Here is an 18317-nt window from a genome sequence, read left to right on the forward strand (position 1 = left end):
TAATTCCTGCCTTACACAACATGTACAACTTGAATTTCTGTATAATTCTACTTTGAATAGCCAGCAGAATCATAAATATTAAATTGTTTCGAGCTGGTTTCATAAACGCTATGACAATATTGCAAACGGTTCCCTTGATATTTTTCATTCATATCAGTATACGACCATTACATACTCCTAGGCACATAAAAAAAAGTAAGAAAATTATTATCAAAATTAGTGTCCCTTTATAACATTAGTTTCACAAAGTAAAACACATTAATATAGATTCTAAACTCGGAATTAAAGAGTAATTTTTTTCTGCTCAAAAGTAATTTCTCAATTTCACCTCGTACTATATACACAGAATCGACAGTAGAAGTCACTCACAAATAAATCGACAGGAGAGGAAAGGAAGCTGGTACGAAATGGCTGCAGGAGAAATGTGAAGATATCACGAAGGAAACAGTCAATAAAAAACAGTTTCAAAATTTTGGAACGATACAACAACTTTTCGAGAACTAAAAACAGAGAAGGCATCTGTAAGGGCGCAGAGGAAATACCACAACTAAATTCTGAAGAAATAATAGATCTCATAGACTGCCCCTAAAGGTGGAAGAATCATCAGTGATCAACGGCATGAGGATGCAGAAATCAATGCAAACCACTGCATTAAAAACATATAACGTGTATCCACAGCACATGTGGCCTATAAAATAAAAAAGGGTCATGATGATCTCTGCACTAGGAAAAGATTCCAGAATAGTCCCACATTCGGACCTCTGGGAGGGGAATGCCAAGGGGGAGGTGACCATGAGAAAAAGATTGAATAATCAACGAAAGGATAACGTGCTACGCGTTGGGGCATGGAATATCAGAAGCTTGAACATGGTACAAAGCTAAAAAATGTGAAAATGGAAATGGAAAGGCTCAGTCTACATACAGTCGGGGTCAGTGAAGTGAAATGTAAAGAAGACAAGGATTTCTGTTCAGGTGAGTATAAAGTAATATCAACAGCATTGGCATAACGGGAGTAGGGTTCGTTGTGAATAGGAAGATACAGCAGAGAACGTGTTGCTATGAACGGTTCATTGACAGGGTCGTTCTTATCAGAATCGACAACGATAGTTCAGTTATACATGCCCACGTCGCAAGCTGAAGAAATAGAGAGAGTATACGAGGATAATAGGATACTCAAGGGGTCACACAATACGTAAAAGGAATTGGAACTCTAATAGTCATGGGGGACTGGAACGTAGGTTGTAGGGGAAGGAGCTGAAGAAAAGGTTACAGGAGAACTGGGACAAAGAATAAGAGAGGAGAAAGAATAATTGAGTTCTGTAATAAATTTGTTAGTAACACCGAATACTCTGTTCCAGAATCATGAGAGAGGAGGTACACTTGCAAAATACTGGGTGATACAGGAAGATTTCAGTTACACTACATCACAGTCAGACAAATATTTCGAATTCAAATAATGTATTGTCGGGTGTACCCAGCAACAGATATAGACTCGGATCATAATGTAGTGGTGATGAACAGTAGTGATGAAGAGTAGGCTGAACTTTAAGAGATTAGTCAGAAAGAATCAATATTCAAAGAAGTGGGATACGGAAGTTCCAAGGAATGGCGACATACGCTTGAAGTACTCTAATACTGCAGGTACATTAGTAAGGAATAGCTCACAAGGCAGTACAGTTGACGAGGAGTGGACATCTCTGAAAAGGGCAGTCATAGAAGTTGGATGGAAAAACATAGGTACAAAGCAGGTAACTGTGAAGAAATTGTGGGTCACAGAAGAAATACTTCAGTGGATCGATGAAATAGGAAAGTACAAATATTTTCAGGGAATTCAGGAATACAGAAATACAAGTCACTCAGGAATGCGATAAATAAGAAATGCAGGGTAGCTAAGACGAAATGGCTGCATGAAGAACCTAAAGCAATCGAAGAAGAAATTACGGGCAGAAGGACTGACCCAGTACATAGGAAAGTCAAAAAAACCTTGGGTGAAATAATACACAAGTGTGGTAACATTAAGAGTGTAACAGGAATTCTACTGTTCCCTATGAGGGAGAAGCAACGGCCTTGCCACTGTGGATACACCGGTTCCCGTGAGATCACCGAAGTTAAGCGCTGTCGGGCGTGGCTGGCGCTGGGATGGGTGACCATCCAGCCACCATGCGCTGTTGCCATTTTTCGGGGTGCACTCAGACTCGTGATGCCAATTGAGGAGCTACTCGACCGAATAGTAACGGATCCGGTCAAAGATAACCATCATAACGACTGGGAGAGTGGTGTGCTGATCACACGCCCCTCCTATCCGCATCCTCAACTGAGGATGACACGGCGGTCGGATGGTCCCGATGGGCCACTTCTGGCCTGAAGACGGAGTGCTATGAGGGAGAAGATTTCTCTTATGAGATAGGAGAAGAGAAAAGAGTCAGTCGATTTAGAATAGAAGATCCAGTATTATAGTCAGATTTGGAGGAATGAAGATCAAATAAGACAAAAGGGATAGATAACATTAGATTATATTCAGTTTTCGTTCCACAGACCCAAAAAACGAGATGATTCTCGTGGGTATGGAACATGTCAGTCCTGTGTGTTGAACCGAATTTCTAAAATTATTGGGGGAAGTGGCAAAAAAAAACGATCATTCAAGTTGGTTTGTAGAACGTATGAGTCTGGCGTCTAAACATCAGACTTTTGGCAAAGCATCATCCACACAATTCCGAAGAGCAAGAGCTGAAAGTGGGAGAATTATCCTACAATCAGCTTAACAGCTCCCACATCAAAGTTACTTACCAGAACCGTATGCACAATAATGGAAAAGAAAATGTAGGATGAGTTAGAAGACGATTATTTCGGTTTCAGAAAACGTGAAGGAACCAGAGAGGCAATTATGACGTTGCGATTAATGATGGAAGCAAGAGTAAAGGAAAATCAAGCCACATTCTTAGGATTTGTCGACATGGAGAAAGCGCTCGATGATGTGAAATCGTGTACGATGTTCGGCTGGTTCCAGCGGAAGTTTGAGTCCTCCCTCGGGCATGGGTGTGAGTGTTCGTCCTTAAAATTTAGGTTAAGTAGTGTGTAACCTTAGGGACTGATGACCTTACCAGTTAAGTCCCATAAGATTTCACACATATTTGGACATTTTGTACGATGTTAGAAATTCTGAGAAAAATGGGGGTAAGCTATAGGGAGAGATGAGGAAAATATAATATGTATAAGAACCAAATGGGAATAATAAGAGTGGACGACCAAGAACGAAGTGCTCGGATTAAAAAGTGGATGTAAGAATGGTTTGTACTCTCTCGCCCCTACTGTTCAATCTGTACATAGAAGAAGCATCGATGGTAATAAAAGAAAAATCATTTAAGTGGAATTAAAATTCAAGGTGAAAGGAAATCAACGATAAGATTCGCTGATGATATTGCTGTACTGAGTGAAAGTGAAGAAGAATTATATGATCTGCTGAATGGAATGGACAGTCTAATGAGTATAGAAAACTGATTGAGAGTAAATCACCAGTCGGTGTGGTCGAGCAATTCTAGGCGCTTGAGTCTGGAACCGCGCAACCGCTACCGTCACAGATTCGAATCCTGCCTCGGGCATGGATGTGTGTGATGTCCTTAAGTTAGTTAGGTTTAAGTAGTTCTAAGTTGTAGGGGACTGATGGCCTCAGAAGTTAAGCCCCATAGTGCTCAGGGCCATTTGAACCATTTTGAGATAAATCGCAGAAAGACGAATGTAATGAGAAGTATCAGAAATGAGAAAAGCGAGAAACTTAACATCTGGATTGAGTGTCACGAATATGATGAAGTTAAGTAATTCTACTACCTAAGCAGCAAAATAACCAATGACGGATTGAGCAAGGAGGACAGCAAAAGCAGACTAGCTCTGGCAGAAAGGGCACTCCTACCCGAGAGGAGTGTACTAGTATCAAAAATAGGCCTTCAGTTGAAGAAGAAATTTCTGAGAATGTACGTTGGATAACACATCGTTGAACGGTAGTGAAAAATGGGCTGTGGGAAACAGATACAGAAGAGAACAGAAGAATATGAGATGTGGTACTAGAGACGAATGCTAAAAATTTAGTGTACTGATTAGGTAAAGAATAGGGACGTTCTCTGCAGAATCGGAGAGGAAAGAAATGTGTGGGAATTACTGATAAGGAGAAGGTAATGAATGTTAGGACATCTGTTAAGACATCAGGCAATGACTTCCATGGTATTAGATGTAGCTGTAGAGGGCAGAAACTGTAGAGAAAGAGATTGGAGTACATTGAGCATATAACTGAGGACTTTGGTTGTAAGTGCTACTGTGAGATAAAGAGTTTGTCACAGGAGATAGCTTCACTATTTTACTTCACAGTGGAAGAAAGGAATGAGAAAAATCAACCCACTTTGTTAGAATTTCTTGACATAGGAAATGTGGTGTCCCTCTTTTGGAATGCTAATAGAAATAGGTATACACTTTTTTTTTCTTTATTGATTTACAATTCCCCCTGAAGGGGGCGGGCTGGCAGCAGCCTAGTACGCTGCTCTACAGCCTACCGACTTTTTTTAAAAAAAGGAAGAAGAAAGAAACATGAAAAAAGGGCGATAAAACGGTGACTTAAAGTGTAAAATGGCGGAAAAATGCGGGAAGTTAAAACAGAAAGCAAAAAGGGTTGGCAATATTGATAAAATACATAGGAATCAGATAAGTAACATAGTAGACACACAATTAAAAAACGTGGCGACAGTCTGGTATCTGTTCACAAGAGATAAAAAATCACACCCAGCGACAGTATAATGGCTGTTCGCTACGCTTCCCAAAAGGCACAACACGGAACACTCACTGTAAAAACACTCACTCTGAAACACTGCACGAAAATGGCGGCACAAATATGACACTCCTGACCCAAAGGCAGATGGGAGAGGGCACCTGGAGGAGGGGAAAAAACAAGGAGGGAGGAGAGGAAAAAAAGGAAAAGGGGGGAACCAAGGAGCGAGAGGACTCATAAAGGGGGGGAGGGCAGGGCAGACGTGAGAGGGAATGAGAAGAGGCAGAGGAGGGAAATGCAAAAGGACTCGGAGGAGAGAAGGGGGCAGAGAGAGGGGCGGTGGGGAAAAAAGAGGATGGAAGGGGGGGAGAGGGAGCTCGAGAAAAAAGACAGAGGAAAGGAGGGGGAGTGAGGATCAGAGTTGATAGGAGGGATAAATGGAGGGAGAGAGGGCATCATCTGGGAGGGGGAGTTGATGGAAACCAGCTTGGGAAAGGAGATGAAGGGTGTAGAGATGGAGGGTAGGAGGGACACAACAGTGGAGACGTGGCCGGGGCGGGGATGGGAGAGGAGAGGAGCAATCAGGGGGTGAGGGGGATCATGCCGGCGGGAGGTGTAGACGTAGGTATACACTATAGAGAAAGACTAATAACACACAATAAGTATGAGAATCAAGAGGGAACAATAAGAATAGAAGACCAAGAAAGAATTGCTCGGATGGAACAGGGAGTAAGTCATGGACGAAGGCTTTCTCTGCTACTGTTCAGCCTGTGTATCGAGAAGCTATGAAAGAAACAAAAAGAGTTTTCGACATAGGAAACGATATCCATGTTGCTACCTGCAGCATCATCAATGACCGCACCGTGGTGCACATTGTTTCGCGCCAGGAATCATAGGCGTTCAGCTCAGGCCGATAGGTGGCGGCACCAATGTCACTTAACAGCGCAGGCGCAACCACACCTAAGCCGCGCCCACAGTAACCCCAGCAACGCCAGCCGGCGTACATACAAAAAACAGCAACCTGCCGACTACGGGCCAATCACGCCATGCCACGCCACCGTGAGCTCACCGGCAGCCTGTGTATTGCGCGCTCGGACTAGCTAGAAACGTACGCCCCGCTACAGGTGGCAGTACGCAGTTAGGATGCGGTCTCGTACATCGTTTACACTCACTGCTTATAGTTCACAGGTCGTGGACTAGTGGTTAGCGTTGCTGCCTCTTAATCACGAGGTGCCGGGTTCGATTCCTGACCGGGTTGGAGATTTTTCTCTGCCCAGGGACCGGGTGTTTGTGTTGTCCCCATCATTTCATCATCATATTCATCATTCGTGACTGTGGGTAGGGTGGACGGTGCAAAAAAAATGGACTGTGAAAAAAATTGGGACTTTTATGGGTGCTGATGACCACGCAGTCGAGCGTCCCACAAACCAAACATCATCATCACTGTTTGTAACCACGGACATATACAAACTTGAAGTGAAAGTTTCGTATGACTGTGATAGGCACTCAGTGTACAATTCCGTCCGCCCCAGCAGCTGAATGGTCAGCGTGACAGATTGACAATCCTCTGGGCCAGGGTTAGATTCCAGGCTGCGTCGGGGAATTTTCTCCGCCGAGGGACTGGTTGTTGCACTGTCCTCATCATCATCCGTTCATCCTCATCGACTGGAGGTCACAGAAGTGGCGTCAAATTGAAAGACCGGCAACCGCCTAACGGTCTGCCCGACAGGGGGCCCTAACCATTTGGTTAAGTAAATAAATAAGTGTACAGTTCCGTCTGACAGTGCTTGTATTCAGATATTGTGTGAACCTCAATTGAGAGATAAACTTCTTTTTCGATTCACGCCTTCAGTCATTGTTGTTTCGCACCTCTCCGAAACAACACTATCCCTTATGAAAGCTGTAAAAAATTATAGGACATACCCAATGGATTACGGATTAAAAGCAAACCAATGAAAGACGAAAGTAATAACAAGCAGCAAAAATGTGATTAACATGAAGCTAATTTCCATACTGGAATCATGCAGTCGCAGATACATGGGGGGGGGGGGGGGAGAATTTAAGTGTTGGCTATTGTTCTATCGTCACTTGTGTGTCGTGGTCTTTCAAATGGTAAAAAATTTTAAATGAATTAGCTATAGATGGAAACAATTCAGCTTTAAATAACTACATAATTTGTGATGTAATTTGTGAAAAAGTAGTTAGTGAAACATACAGGTTTGTTCACTTACAGTAACTTCACATGTAGCTGTAGTTACTTATAAAATAGTCGCCATTGTCGACTTTTACTACCTTTATATAACGCAAATGTATAACAATTTTAACAATATTTGACTCTAACACGCTTGAAGGATGCTCTCTAATTCTTGTTATTATTATTACTGCTGTTGTTGTTGTCGTAACTGATAGCTGTAATATTTACAGAGAAGTAAAGAGATGTCGTGGGCCTTTTTTGTGCCAGTTATGAGAAATGTTGATGAAGGAACATTGGAAATTTGTAGTAAGTTGCTATGGAACCAAACTGCTGAGGTCATTGGTCATTAGGCTCACACACTACTTAATGTAACTTGAACTAACTTACCCTAAGGACCACACACACACTCATGCCAGAGGGAGGACTCGAACCTCCGATGGGGGAAGCCTCGCGAACCGTGTCAAGGTGCCAAAGACGGCGCGGTCACCCCGCGCCGAAGAAAAAGAAGAAAAAAGTGGGGGAAGGTTGAAATAATTCATATTTCACAATGGGGGTTCAACAGAAAATGTTCGAAAACCTGTGCCCTACAATACGGTTCCATACGACATTACTGACTGAAAATAATGTAAAGTGTCACGAGAGGCGAACAATAAGTATTGCAACACATTATTTTCTGAAAGTATGTTGGTTTAATTCACGATTTTTATTCACTATATTATCTTCCACTCTCCTGGCTACAAATCCCTATTTTTAACACAATTTATTTTCAATAAGACGGCCATTTGCCACATTACTAGGAGGACCAGTGCGCCCACATGGTTACCATCCCGGTGCGAGATGCGGGCTGTAGGGTGAATGAGGAAGAACATTCCAATAAACCCATGTATCATCACTTGTGATGACTCTCGACAGAAAAATTATCACTATCAGCCTCGAAACGCGCAAGCAGTTCCGCACAGATGCTCTTTCGTTACGCTTTATTGTCTTCTGTTATGTGGCGAGTAACCCTGCGGGCGCAAATCGTGGAGTACCCCAACTGGTGGACGAGTGTGCGTTAGGGGACAGAGACGTCAAGTTGAACAACGAGGTGTTTCATTGTGATCTGATCCTCACCTCAAATGAAAGTGGCTGCACGTTTCAACATTGCAGGAGTCGCAGCTGTATGTAACCGCCCGGCACTCGGGATATCGGCAGGTTTGCGTGAACTTGTCGTGATGATGACACATTGGAATGCATCTCAGCTATAGACGCCATTTAGAAGGCTACGTATAGGTCCGCCACCAGTCGGATCTCCACGAAACTATAGCACCTGCAGCAGGAATATTCTACGTTAGTCACATCAAATTCCACGTTGTTTCAAGCGAAAGTGACAGAGAAAAGGAACGTGAGGCATCATTTGTTGAACGTCCCTCGTGTTCTATGCTCGAGTACTGAAATAATATGAAAAGTAAGAGTGGCTGAACAGATTTTTTAAAAAGCTCTAAAATATCTAGCGATCCAAAAATTACTGACTGTATGCATCTGTACGTACAGTATCTTATTGTTACCGTTATCTTATTACTGTTATCTTATTCGCACAATATCTACGTATATTGCTCGCACAGGCCTCGTTTCATGCAAGTTCTCTCAATTTACCGAACAGGATTTCACGAGAAGTATATCCTCTTTCGCCAATGGATTTCCAATTAAATTCTCTGAGCTTTTTTGTTAGACTATGGTATCGACTATACCGACGTAGAAGCATGTCTCTAATTTACTTCGATGTCTGTTGTGATACCGGTCTAGAATTGGTCTTCGAATAGGCTTCTTGGGTTAGATTTTCTCTCCAGATGCAGGCCAGTTTCCCACAATCCTTCGGAAAAATCTGAATATTCCATCCGCCTTCCAAAGATTTAATGTGAGGGCCTCACTTCACTTCGGTAGACAATATATGGCTTCTAAACGATGGGTGGTCATTTGGCTTCGAATCAAGCTTAAAATACAAAGCAGTGGATAAACAGAAATTTAAACTCGGATACTAAGGGAAGAGGAAAACTGTGAAGCTATGTTACCAACATGGCTATCATTTTGATAGCCATCATACAGGATGCCACTCATAATTTTCACACGGAAGAAGGATCATTTGACATATCAAACAAAGAATTAGACGGTAATGAGGGTACCTGTTTTCAGTTTTTGGGCATAGTTTTATTTGTGATCGAGTTATGTCGTATTTCGAACAAAAGAAGGCTAATGCTGATAATAATACACTGCTCTGCAAAATTTTAGGAAAAGATAGAGAAAGTAACATAACGTGTTAACTAGTCGATGGAAATGAATGAAAGTTTGGGAGCATATTGCCAGAAGCCATCCAGACGTGCACAGAAGGCGAGCGTAACTATAGCGCCAAGTACCGCTGACCCCGCAACACGAGGCAGTTGATGGATAGAAAAAAGTGTGTTTGAATCAGTGAGCAGTTACGGTGCACTGTGGAGGTTCAAAATGGCTGTGAGCACTATGGGACTTAACATCTGAGGTCATCAGTCCCCTAGAACTTAGAACTACTTAAACCTAACTAACCTAAGGACATCACACACATCCATGTCCGAGGCAGGATTCGAAACTGCGACCGCAGCGGTCGCGCGGTTCCAGACTGAAGCACCTAGAACCGCTCGACCACATCGGCCGGAACTGTGGTGGTGTTCTTGACTACAACATGTATTGGAGACAGCATTTGGATGAATTCACACGGGGAAGAATCTTCGGGAAAATGGAAGAAGAACGAGGTGTGATGAATGTAGTGTGTTTGGTATTGCTCATTGCATTGTTTCACGTGCTTGGGGAGCGTTCAGAACAACAACCACTGCTACCCGAATGCCATGAGGCTGTCGACCAAAGTCAAATACTGCAGCTGACATCCGCTACATTGTTCAACAGACAAGAGGCAAGCCCACGTCAGACAGCATCCGTGATTGCAACCATATTCAACCAGAATGAACGCCACTCAGTCTCAGGGAGGCTAGCTAACATCCCAAAGATGCTCGGGCTCTCATGCGGTTCTTCTTCGCCGAAATGTCTTGGCCCAAACTCGTCTAGGGGTTGAACATCACGTGTCGCATTACACGTCGTAAGTTAGACACTTGTGACCCCTTGGTTAAATTGTGCTGATGGCAAGATTGCGAAATTCTATGAAACAAAGTTAATGTAACATATAATAACAGTAGTAATAATATCGGGAACTAAATTAAAGACGCACAAATGATGTAGGCCACACAGTTGCGATTTGGTTAGAATAATGTTCATTCAGAAAGAAAACTAATAGCGAATGTGGTCGTATTTAGAATTACTATTACACTCGAGCGCATATCCATATGACACAGTTCGATCACTCACAATCTCATCGCGAAACACATGTCCAATACTCCACCTCGATATTTACACGAAAAGTTTAAGTTTACACCAGGCACGCGGCTGCTCACCGCTCAGGGACTAAGTCCTGCGATACCACACAACGTGAAATTTTCTAAGTCGTTTCACTTTCTAGCTGCCTAAAGACCGACTGTCCGCTCTCGCGTCTCATTCCGAACTGTACCCTTTGGTGTGTCCAGCCGAACTGTCGGCTTTCGCGTCTGTACCAGCACTCTCCCTCTGCCCGTCCCCATCCGAGTTGTCCGCAGCTCGTGGTCGTGGCGTAGCGTTCTCGCTTCCCACGACCGGGTTCCCGGGTTAGATTCCCGGCGGGGTAAGGGATTTTCTCTGCCTCGTGATGACTGGATGTTGTGTGATGTCCTTAGGTTAGTTAGGTTTAAGTAGTTCTAAGTTCTAGGGGACTGATGGCCATAGATGTTAAGTCCCATAGTGCTCAGAGCCATTTGAACCGGACTGATGGCCATAGATGTTAAGTCCCATAGTGCTCAGAGCCATTTGAACCAGAACCAGCCGAGTTTCTCGCGAGCCGATAATCCTCGCTCAACTGACTAGTGCAGTTCCCTTTCCTGACGCCGTCAATCTGATTGGCTACAGCTTATTCTACATTAATTTACATTTTAACATATTTAAATAATCAAAGCTTGACTACTTTCATATTCTAAATAAAGTCAAATAATATCCACAACATAATAAACGTTAAAAACTTATACGTAAGACCAATACAATTTCCTTCTTAGCTGTGAATGTTACGGCCAGTAGCCTTGCACCAATGTTCTGTCTGACAAATAAATGAAGAACAAAAGTAACTATTAAGCACTAAACTTAAAAAAAAAAAATGGTTCAAATGGCTCTGAGCACTATGGGACTTAACAGCTGTGGTCACCAGTCCCCTAGAACTTAGAACTACTTAAACCTAATTAACCTAAGGGCATCACACACATCCATGCCCGAGGCAGGATTCGAACCTGCGACCGTAGCAGTCGCGCGGTTCCGAACTGCGCGCCTAGAACCACGAGACCACCACAGCCGGCAAACTTTACAACAAATATTCTTTTGCCTAATGATTCAATAAGGTGTCACGCTGTCATCGTTAAATGTGTTTTGTGTGGAGGAAATGATGATCTGATGCTTAACTGAAAATACTGATAATTTAAATTTACTATATCTTTTAAACAAATGAAGTTACAGAGTTGATATTTACAAACACTTGTCATTTTAATGATGCGTTTCTGTATGAAATATCGATCGTTAAGATCGACTAAAGCGTTCAGATTTTAGCATTCAGGTCTTTGTTAGAAAACTTGTTAATTTCACTTTAACAGTAAATCCTAAACTATTATAGATGCGATGAATATTCAAGTTTTATTGGGATCACCATGAAAATTTATGGAGGATGGTAGATTAAAAATACTGTGGCTTGATTCCCTGCATTACTACAGAATTAAATAGTTTCCATAAATGTTCACCTTTATGGCCGATCTTAGGTCTGCCATATTTAACACTGCTACGTCTCTCTGGCCACTAATGCCTTCTACTGCGTTTCCCTATGACGTAGGTTCTCGTCTGTCTCACTCGCACATTACAGCGCTTAGGCTTCACTAGACAATAGACGCCTGTGAGTTTTCCCATCTCGTGGTGAATCTGCGCTCTTTACTCGTATGGCACACGGTCCTGGACGACAAGGTTCGTTTCACAATTCCTATAGGCTGACTCTTTCGGCCATACATTTAAATGAGAGCACAGTGCTACAGGGTCCACAGTGACACAGTGACTGCATGGTGCTGGCCTCTTTGCCCAAGTACCAATAGTGTTCCTTTGACACTCACTCTTCGGCGGAATGGTTTGCGGTGGTGCCAAGACCGTAAGGACTGGACCGATGAGGATCACTGTTCTTGTCAGATAAGAGCAGACTCAATTTGAATAGTGATTCTGGATATATCCTCCTTTGGTGAGAGGTCGGAGACGTAATGCATCCAGGAATGCTGTCGAGCATGATATTTATGCTGGTCCATGTGTCATTGTGTGAGGAAGCATAATGCTGCATGGCCGTATTGACTTCCAAATCTTTGAACCTGATAGATCGTCCTTGGTGAGATGTTCTAGCTGCTTTTTGTAAGGATGCCTATTACGTGTGGCCTAAATTCTCACTTTCATATACCATTGATCCCAATCTCCTGAGAGTTGCTGCGATTATTGGACTCAGGACACTTCCTCAACGTTGCCAGAACTGCAGCTGACGTTGCTGAATCCATAGCCGTCATCGACTGATCGGCTTTCAGTTCGACAGTGACAGAGCCAGTTTCTCTAAAGTTCAGAGAAATTTCTCCAGCACCCCCTGTGTAATGGGTGGTCTGGGAATTGGGAGTTTGCTAAAATCCTCCTCGAAAACACTGGTGCTCCTCTTTCCTAATACCAGGACGATCTCAGTCGCTTTAGGACTGTACTAACGCCATCTGCTTTCATGTCATCTGCAAATTAGAAGCATCAGTCATAATTCGATAATGAATGAAGTTAAGTTCAAATGAAAGACAGTATTCTGTATCTGCTGGTTACATCACAGCTTCTAAAGTGGCCGCCATATTGACTTAAAGGGGTTTTGCTCGTCAGCAATCTCATGTTATCCCCCCATCCCATGAACCGTGGACCTTGCCGTTGGTGAGGAGACTCGCTTGCGTCAAGGATACAGATAGCCGTACCGTACAAGCAACCACAATCGAGGGGGATCTGTTGAGATGCCAGATAAACGTGTGGTTCCTGAAGAGGGGCAGCAGCCTTTTCAGTAGTTGCAGGGGCAACAGTCTGGATGACTGACTGATCTGGCCTTGTAACGTTAACCTAAACGGCCTTGCGGTGCTGGTACCGCGAACGGCTGAAAGCAAGGGGAAACTAAGGCCGTAATTATTCTCGAGGACATGCAGCTTTACTGTATGATTAAATGATGATGACATCCACTTGGGTAAAATATTCCGGAGGTAAAATAATCCCCCAGCCTCCTCCGGACAGGGGCTACTCAGGAGGAGGTTGTTATCTGGAAAAAGAAAACTGGCGTTCTACGGATCGGAGTGTGGAATGTCAGATACCTAAATCGGGCAAGTAGGTTAGAAAATTTAAAAAGGAAACTGGATAGGTTAAATATAGATATAGTGGGAGTTAGTGAAGTTCTATGGCAGGAGGAAGAAGACTGCCGGTCAGCTGAATACAGGGTTATAAATATGTAAAAAATCAAATAGGAATAAAGCAGGAGTAGGTTTAACACTGAATAAAAAAAAAAAAAAATAGGAGTGCGGGTAAGCTACTACAAACAGCATAGTGAACGTATTATAGTGGCCAAGATAGATACGAAGCCCACGCCTACCACAGTAATACAAGTTAATATGCCAACTAGCTCCGCAGCTGATGAAGAAAGTGAATAAATGTATGATGCGATAAAAGAAGTTATTCAGACAGTTAAGGGAGACGAAAATATAATGGCCATAGGGGATTGGAACTCGATAGTAGAGAAGGAAAAGTTTTAGATGAATATGGACTGGGGGTGAGGAATGAAAGAGGAAGCCGCCTGGTAGAGTTTTGCTCATACCATAACTTAATCATAGCTAACAAATGGTTTAAGAATCATGAAAGAAGGTTATATTCGTGGAAGTGGCCTGGAGACACTGTAAGGTTTCGGATAGGTTATATAATGATACAACAGAGATTAAGGAACCATGTTTTAAATTGTGAGGCATTTCCAGAAGCAAATGTGGACTCTGACCACAATTTACTAGTTATGAAATGTATATTAAAAACGAAGAAATTTCTAAAAGTTAGGAATTTAAGATGGGACCTGTATAAACTGAAAGAACCAGAGGTTATAGAGAGTTTCAGAGAGAGCATTAGGGAACGAATGACAAGTACGCAGGAGAGAAATACAGTGGAAGTAGAATGGGTATCTTTTGGAAATGAAATAGTGATGGCAGCAGAGGATCGAGTAGGCAAAAATACGAGAGCTAGTAGAAATCATTGAGTAACAGAAGAGATATTGAGTTTAACTGCTGAAAGGAGAAGATATAAAATTACAGTAAATGAAGCAGGCAAAAAGAAATAAAAGAAGGGATCGGTTGGTAGGACACATTCTGAGGCATCAAGGAATCATCAATTTAGTATGGGAGGGAAGCGTGGAGGGTAAAAATCGTAGAGGCAGAACAATAGATGAATACACAAAGCAGATTCACAACGATGTAGGGTGCAGTAGTTACTCGGAGATGAAGAAGCGTGAACAAGGTAAAGGAGTATGGGCTGAAGGCTACAAAAACAACAATCTCATGCTACTTAACTTCATATTGCTGTTTATCTATTTATTCACTTTAAGAAGGTTCAAATTGGTTCAAATGGCTCTGAGCACTATGGGACTCAACTGCTGTGGTCATAAGTCCCCTAGAACTTAGAACTACTTAAACCTAACTAACCTAAGGACATCACACACATCCATGCCCGAGGCAGGATTCGAACCTGCGACCGTAGCGGTCGTGCGGTTCCAGACTGTAGCGCCTTTAACCGCTCGGCCACTCCGGCCGGCACTTTAAGAAGGGTGATTGTGTATTTGTGTACCACCATGTACTTAGTCCACGTGTCACACGGGAGACTTTCAACTTTATTGTGACTTCTTTACAACAGGCAGTACAAGGTCGTAACCGGTGCGCAACATCTTCAGGAGCGAAGCGCTGTGTTTTGTCCGCTTGACAGATATATTGCCGCATACTCAATGTTGCAGTGTAGGGGCTCGCGTCAGATGTTTGTTCAGCATTCCCGTGTGGTATTGTGCGCTAACGTGTTGTTTCAGTCTTCCTCTGAAAGGTGCACTGACTTGCATTTTGTAGTCAGCTTAATCAGAACCAAGGGCGAATGTGAAGTGCTACACCGGTAGGCGTGCGTTAAGGGCGACAAGTAACTCGAAAACGAAGTACAGTCGTCGTGTCGAATATACTAAAGGCTTTTACTGCTCTGGCCAACAGAGAAGAAACCAAGAATAATATTAATTACCCGTAAATTCATGAAGCTTGTGGTATTTCGTAATCAACTGTACACCGTATTAACAGTGCTGCGAGTTCGGCAGAATCTCCGGATATGAGCACCTGCTTTTGATTCTCGAAGAGGGATGTAAACGAGAACAGAAATGTACGGAATTGGACGATTTTAACAACAAGTAGTGCGTGAAACTGTACTTCATTATTACGACAGAGTAGAGTTCGCGGTGGCTAGAAAAAAAGTAGGTGGTCCCCTTGAAAAGAGTAATTACTTAGCCTTAGATCTCTCCGTCTTCCACTTTTCCGCTCACTTGATTTTCAATTTAGAAAGTGTAATTTTGGACGAAAATTTTTAATGGAATGCAGTGACATTTCCACAGAAAGAGCGGAGTTTTGCGCCCAGTGCACTTACTGCGTGCTTACGAGAACAGGCCTGTAGTTTATTTGGATGAAACTTAACTTTCATAAAACCTCTTATATCGGCGTTTAGGGTCATGTGTGCGGTGATGAGGTATCTGAGACAGCATCAAATAAAAAAATTTTCGTTGGTTGGGGAATATTATCGCTCCGTTTAAGGCGAGCCGCGGGAAAAAATACCTTGGTGGAGGTATACAAATAGTCGCGCGTTCTCGCCTGTAGTCTCTAACAAAGAAATCTGCGATCATAGCCGATACGATGTCTGAGATGTTACCAAATTTAATTTTGTAGGTTCCATAAGAATTTTCTCGCTGGAAGTTCGTTGCATGTGCAACAGTGAGGTAATTCAGCAGCGACGACATTTTTCGTTACACATGCGAAACACTTTCACATCTCTTACGCTATTTTATTTTCTGTCTCGGAATACTTTTATTATTTCAAGATAAAACATGTGTAACATGCGTCTACAAACTACGAAAATGTTCATATATTTTTTTCAATCAAAATATGTTTGTGCTTCTACACGTAGAAGTAAATTATTATATAACTTGAAAATTTCTAGCAACGTTAGTTTTTATTTGTTAATTTATTAATATTTTCGTTACGACTCGCAAAAATTTTCTTTTGGAAAGTACTCCACCAGGCTATAGACTAAAACAGGCAGGTTTAATATTTTCTTTGGAATTATTACTAACATTTTAAATGATCAGTGACTAGAAATGCACTAAGCCGGTGAGATGACTATGATTTGCCTGCTCTTGAGACGGGCGCTGTGACTCTGTAATCGTTTACCATATACACTTTTACACTGAAAGACAGTGAGCTTGGTAACGGGTATGTCTGTATCGTGTGTGTAGTTTTAGTAACGTCTGGGAGCAGAGGTATCTTACAGTGTGTGTCACGGCGACTTGTCGGGCTTCTAGAGCTGAGAGGTGCCACGGGACGGGACGGCAGCAGTGTACCAGCTCATTACAGAGTTACGGTGTCGACGTCAGTGCTCGTTAGTTCCAGTCCACGTGGGATTAACGCGACGCACAAGGCGAGCCAAGTTCACACTTAAATGCACGCAGTTGCGCCAGTGCGTTAACAGCCAGACTCACGGGCAACTTCTGCAGCGCGGGTAGCGCGGACGGAGGGGAAACGCTCAAGTTCGGCGTAGTTCCGGCATTGTGTGCGTGTAGAGACACGTGCCTGGTAGAAACTACCTTGGGGGATTCAGTGAAAGAAAACTTGTCGGTACTTGCAAGCCAAAGTTCTCTGCAAAAGCTTCTTATTCAAGGTACACGGGAGGCTACACGACTTTCGGAGAATATGAAGTCCAAATACATACATACTGTTGACATTTGTACTGTTAAATCTTTCCACAAGGTTCACTGGAATACAGTCGTTGAAGTTCTGAAGACAGCAAGGAAGAAATAGAAGCGAAGAATAGTTATCTATAACTTAGACCGAAAATATAGCTGTTAGAGTCGAAGAATGCGAATGAAAAGCAATAGTTGAGGGGCGACTGATACAAGATTGTATCCTAAACCCGACCTTATACAATCTGTACGTTGAGTAAGCAGTAAAGAAAACCAAGGAGAAACAAGCAGCAAAGGACTTGGACGATCAACTGAACCGCAGTGTATACTCTCTTCGAAAGTCGTTATGCACTGAAAGTAAAAAAAAAAAAATTAAATAAGTTTATTGGAGTGCAGTCAAACAAAGCAGGTGCTGAAGCACAAATGTAGCACAACAATTTCTGTATAGCAAAAGAACTGTTTATGTTCGAAATAGAGGATGTATAAAACGAGGACTGGAAATAGCAAGCAAAGTGTTTGTGAATAAGATAAATTTGTTTACTTCAAATATAAATTTAAATGCTCGAGAGAGGCAGGGAGCTGACTGGGGAGAGATAGGGTGCTGGATTGACAAAATTATACAAAAATTAACAACTGTTTATTATAGGAAACAACTGAACGCTTTACAACTAGTGAAATACCAAACTTCATAGTGGGAACACTGATGACTAGTAAATGATGAATTTAATCACATACCTCACGACATTAATAAGTACAATTCATAAAATGAATGGGTGATAGATGATAATTAAAAGAAAAACAGAGGAATACAAAATGGTAGCCCCACGTTGGCAGACCCAAAGAATAGTCGCCTTCCTTTGCTTATCAAATTAATTTAATGTATTAAGCAGTTGCAGCGAGAATTGTTAACTGCCATACAGCATTTCTCGTTAACCGAAAATCACAGGTCAAGAACGTCAGCAACTGCGCAGACGGCTTAACGCCCAATGATTAATTCTTACCACGGTAAAGCCCAAAAATTAATTAAAATTTACAGACAAATTTCATTATGGAAGAAGATGCCTCGCCCCTAAATACCAGCTTATGACGACACTGTCCAATCCGAAGGGGAAAAAAAACTTAGCTACTCAAAGAAATTTAAGAACATTTCAGATAGATACAAGATAACCTACTCAACTGCCCCTAAAGGCGGAAGAATCAGCAATGATCAACTGCATGAGGATGCAGAAGGCAATGGAAAC

The sequence above is a fragment of the Schistocerca americana genome, chromosome 1 (assembly GCF_021461395.2).
Source record: "Schistocerca americana isolate TAMUIC-IGC-003095 chromosome 1, iqSchAmer2.1, whole genome shotgun sequence".
Taxonomy (NCBI): Eukaryota; Metazoa; Arthropoda; class Insecta; order Orthoptera; family Acrididae; genus Schistocerca; species Schistocerca americana.